The following is a 5,972-nucleotide window of genomic DNA, read 5'->3' on the forward strand; positions in this document are numbered from 1 at the left end:
TTCTTCTTCTTCTTCTTCTTCTTCTTCTTCTTCTTCTTCTTCTTCTTCTTCTTCTTCTTCTTCTTCTTCTTCTGTATTTTAGGGAAGGGCCTACAAGGTGTTCAGGATCTCATTACTAGGTCAGACTCCTAATGATCTGCTTGCTTACAGCCTTCCAAGTACTGGGGTTACAGACACTAGCCATTATGCCTAGTCTCAATTGCCATCTCAGTGCACCCTGAAACCTCAACCCCTGTGCTTGCTTGCAGGCACTTTAATCCACTGAACCATTTGGCCGGCCCAGTATTCTTAAGTCTTAGTTTCTACCTCTGTAAAATTGAAGTCTTTTAACTTAAGTCTCCAAGGTCCAACTACTTTCTGCACAAGCCATACAAGCAGGCTATGGCACAGCAATATAATAAGAATCACTACCCCTGTATCTTTCAGTTTTTTCATAGGTATAGTGTTTGTCCATAATTTATTACTCTAGAGTTCTGACCTCAGTGAGCCTATGTGGAAATTCAACCCATTCAAAATACATTTATTCCAACTACACATTTAAAATTGGAGGAACAGTTCACAAAGTGGGTCTATAGAACACATAAGCAGAGAGAGTCATTGGGAAATGGCTATTTTCTAGCAAATTTTCACTAGCTTTCATTTGAGCAGTGATGTGCATGCCATTCTTAATTTCCAAGATTAACATCAGCCAGTATATATCCTAAGTAGTTCCCAAATGTTTGATCATCTTGCTCTGGCCAGTGCTGAGATACCATGTTTATGATACAGGCTCTCTCCTTTTCACAGAGTTTGGAGGAAGTCACAGTGGGTCCTTTCTGTCACTGAGAAGAAAGCAAATCTGTGTTAAATTCCATTGCTAAAAGTCATGTCTTATTCCTACTCATTAGCTGCAATCAATTTAGTTTTACAGACCACGTAATTCTTTGTTAAGATACAGAACTATTTTCCTCCTAGTGATATCATGATAAATTCACCCGTGCAAACTAAAAACTGACAATTATTCACATATTGCTCCCACGGCTATTGCATTTACCTTATGCCTAACAGATAAGAAGGAACTGAGGATGTCTATGTAACCATGATTCCATTTTTTTTTTGCATTAAAATCAGGAAGCCTCTAACAATACCACTATGTTCTCCTGTCACTGAAGCCACAAATGAACCTCTTAGGATACTCGTATGTTTCCCTCACTGATGTATTTTTAGATTTCTTAGAAAAACAAACAAACAAACAACAACAACAGAAAACCCATTATCCTTGTGGTCTAGCTTAGTGCATATCAGATAAGGGGAGACAAGGTAGAAAATTTGCTTGAAAAAAATCAACCCAAGCCTGGCCATCAAGATAGCTCAGTGGATTAAGCACCTGCTTAGACAAGCACAGGGACTGGGGTTTGATCCCTGGCACCACATGCTGCACCAGCTCTGGCCCCCAGGAGCACTGAACCAGTCACTGCGACAAGACATAGCAGTGCATGCCTGTAATCCCAGAGCTGGGAGGCTGGAAACAGGAAGATCACTATGAGTCCAAGCTGTGTAGCAAGACCCTGTATCAAATACATAAAAAAGAAAAAATCAACCCATGTATCTGCATAAAATTGTGGTTTACTTCCAGGGAAATCTAGGCATAATTACTTAGATTATAAATCATCATTGACATTTTTGAACTCATCAAAAAGAACGTTAAACCTGTCTCCAAATGCTCAAGCTAATAGATTGAACTCATAATGTCCAATCAGTCTACATTCTGTTCTCAACATTATAACTTCTTGTCTCTTGTTCTTATTTATTGCCCCCTTTTTTAAAAAAACAAACGTTTACTTGAGAGACAGTATAGCAGTAATTGATATGACATAACAAGTAGTACGTATTTATAAGACCAGAATGACAGGCATTCCAAGCATGAGCCTAGTATTACACACTGCTATTTGCAGTGAACTTGCTTAGTTCCTAGGTATCAGCTTATATACTTAGGGTGAGAATCCTATCAATTAACTGCTAGTTTCAAAAACCTGCTGAAGATTCTCAGGATCATTGCCTTAACCATCTTGTGCATATAAATGTATGATTTTGCCACCCACTTAAGTTTGCAGACCAAAAATTAGAGAAAAAGAAGGGCTTCAAGGAAAGACATTTTGGCTCTAGCCTTTCAAGGTCATTGAGGGCTCAGTACATAGGAGAACCTGTACTGTAACATCCTGTAACTCAGTCATGTCCCAACTTTTCTGATCAAGATTATGGGGCCACAGAAGAAAATGATAGACAATACAGAGTGTGCCTAAGGAGAGTCAACTTGAGAGAAAAATTGCCTCAGGCTTTCACAGAGAGCAAATTGGTCAAGCAATGGCCATGACTCATGCTCATGGCTGACACTGACAAAAGATCTACAAACTGCGGTATAAGGTTTCAGGATAAATCCTGAGGGGATTTGACTGACTTTATCAGATACAAAAGTTACAGTTCTTGTTATATAGGTCTTCCTTTATCTTGGTCTTAACCGTCTATCGGAAAAGTTTAAAAACAAGGTATAAAAAATAAATCCATATTGATATGCTGAGGTGTAAAAGACTCAAGTCAACAACTTCTGACATTGCCAGTCCTAGAGGTAACCCATTACTGTTATGGACTACTAGACTATATTGGATTATTTTACTGAATTCACACATCTATGGTATTTAAATGGCAATGAATAACTAACTCTGACAAAATAAACAAAAAAAGGGATACAAATGAAGCAACGTTTTGTATCTGTATGTGCAAAATGGTTAGAATAGATATACAACTACATTGTCTTAATTCAATGAAAAGAAAGTTTTGTACTAATAGTGTTTGGACAGAATATCATTTCTGCATCTCGTACTATAAATAACCACTATGAAGAGAACAATGTACAATGTATTAATTATTGAAACTCTCCTACTAATCGGTTTTGAAACTCTCATTGCTATTTGCTTCTCAACAAAAGTAATAAAAAAACAACTTCAACCCAATATATTATTGTTGTTGTTTTTGATTTTCTGTTTGGCCAACTGTTGTTATAATTATGTGTTGCACAAACACTATACATTTTTCTTATGTAACTCAACAAAGTCTGTGAGTCTATACATGTGTTAATCGTATTCCCTTGGATCAAGCATTGGCCTTTTTATTAGAAGAACAATGGATTCTGACTTTGATGTTCATTTTAAAAACAATAAGTAATGATGTTAAAAAGACTTATTATCCACTTCAGGAACAATTTCCTCAAGTAACATAATTAGAAGTCTTTTAACAGGGAAGGTAATCTCCCCAACAAAAAAGGAGAGAACCATTTATCTGAAAGAGAGGTTCAAGGAGACTTGGGAATGCAAGGTCACTCTGTTCATGAAAGCATACCTGAACATCATTACTACAATACTGAATTTTATTCCTTGATTTTCAATGTTTTAAATGGAAGAAGTATAATGAATATCAATTTACATTATAATATTGTATTTGGTGATTAATTTTCAACAATACAAGTTCTTTGTTTATAAAAGTAAAAATGCTTTTCTAGGAACATCAAAGAATATGTTCTGTATCTTGAAACAAGTATTAAGGTCCCTGCACCTATCATGTCCCTCCTTAGTCTCTCTAGAGCAATAAGAAATAGGCAGGTAATCACATAGACGGCTGCTACAACCTTGAGGATTATTGCCTTCATGTCTGCTACTGCCTCTCCCAAAGAAGGCATTAAACATGATTTTCAAATTTAACAACTTAGAATGTCACTACTTTCCATGAATTATAGTTTGAATCTGCAATGTGTCCCAAAACCCCTGTGTTAAATGTTGACTCCAGCTTAGCTATTTTGGAAGGTAGTGAAAACCTGCATATTCTGGAGCCTAATTTGTGGTTTTATTTTACTGAAGACATATTCTCAAATGGGATTAGGAGGTGCCAGTCTCTTTCTCTTTCAATCCCAGCCAAGAAGTGAATGGCTTTCACCAAGTGTTCCTGCCATGATAAATGATTGCCTTACCACATGGCAAAAGGAATCAGGCCAACTGACCATGGACTGACCCTCTGAAACTGTGAACCAAAATAAATAGTTCCTTTTTTTGAGTTAAATCTCTCAGGTATTTTGTTGTAGTAATGGAAAATTAATACACTGCCCATTATCAAAAGTCATTTAGAAACGTCAGTGATATCATCTCTTCCTACAAGTCCAATCAGTCCCATTTTCCAAATTCTTTTTACTTTTTTATTTTTTTTCAAAGTGTTATTGATAAACAGATAGCAATGAGACAGTTTCAAATCAAATCGGAAGTACAGTTTCAACAAATAATACACTGCATACATTCTTCTCAGTGGTTAATTGCTGTACAAGATGCGGACTTGTGATCCTACTTACAAACACCATTAGAAAAAATCATTCTATTCATTAAGAGAATGCAACTATATATCTATCTTTTTATTTTTTTAATGTATTTGGTATAGGGTCTCACTATGCAGCTCAAATTCATAGTGAGCCTCTTGTTCTCAGCCTCCCCAGTGCGGGAAACACAGGCATGTGCCACCACACCTGGACTCAGTCACAGGCTCAGTGCACGCAGGTGCTGGGACAGTGCAGCATGTGTTGCCAAGGGTTGCACTCTGTTCCCTGCACTTGCCTAAGCAGGCACTAAATCTGCTGAGCTGTCTGGCTAGCCCCCATTTTCCAAAATTTACAAGTGTGTTATCTGTGAACGTACTTCCTACTTTCCAGTTTGAATCCAATAAAGAAACACATCTATGCTGGATGTTACAAAGAGAATACCTTTTATATTAATAATTATTCATAAATTTGTTGGAAGGACCAAAAAATAAGTTAGGCAGTATTAGCAGAAGAGAAACCTAGACTTCCTGCATGTATCACTCTCAGATGAAATAGTGAATTCTCTGGGCAAAGAGGCTCCGTTTTCCTTCATTTTGGGAAGTGCACTATTGCTCTGAAACCTGGACTAGGTCATGCAGATTTGTTGATGAGCTCAAGGATTCTGGCATTTGAATCTCCTTGTCCCTCATACGGAAATAGCCGGAGGCTGTGCAGAAGCCATGATCACAGTCCTTTTAGCTTCCTCCTGACTCCTGGTCTCCTCCTAGTGCTTCGCACTGATCAACCTAATGAGAAACCAAGAGGTAAAGTAGCCTAAGACATGTCATCTTCACTAAGTCAGTCCCTGATCAGGCACCACTCTCTGCTTTTCTCTTTCACACCCAGCCATGAGGTAAATTCAGAACACAGTGTAGAAGAGTAGGTGTGGAATTCAGCCACAGACACTGAATACTGTCAAATGTGATCCTTATACATAGGATTCCACAGATATTATTTTAAGAATTATAATCAATATTATTGATGCATGTGATATATGTTGGACATAGCTTTTAAGGATATTAGTTTGTAGGCAATATTGCAAACCCTAACTACCTTATATGTTTGAATTTGTGACTTTCAATGAAATGTTTTTCATCTGAGGGATTTGTATCTTTTATATTTGTAAAATGGGAGATGCTCCTCTTTTTAAGTGCTGCAATACTAAATGTGTCAGCAGCCATAGCCATCAGGGACCCCTGATAATACTAATGAGGCCAGTAAAATTGACAGCATTTGTAGTGTGATTGGAGGCTGGCAGGGATGAAGATGTTCTAAACCGGTGGTGATGGCTCTTCTGTAGTAAAGGAATTCTTGAAATTGGTCAGAATCTCCAAATATTTATACTGCTGAGATTTTTGAGAAGATGTGACATAAAGCCGCTTTAGGGTGATTAAGCCAATCCTGACATTTTGGAGGATCCTGGATTGTGAATAATGGCAGTTTCAAGAGCAAGTTAGTGATTATTTATGAAAATGTCTGGCTAGGTATGGGGTAGATTATCAGGTTTCATTAAGACAGTTGTAATCTAAGATAGTCCTTGTTCTGAAGAAGTTTGCCATTCCAATTAGGAGGTGATGGAAATTGTTCCTCTGATAAT

Source organism: Octodon degus, unplaced genomic scaffold (genome assembly GCF_000260255.1).
Source record: "Octodon degus isolate 3935 unplaced genomic scaffold, OctDeg1.0 scaffold00058, whole genome shotgun sequence".
In the NCBI taxonomy this organism is placed as follows: domain Eukaryota; kingdom Metazoa; phylum Chordata; class Mammalia; order Rodentia; family Octodontidae; genus Octodon; species Octodon degus.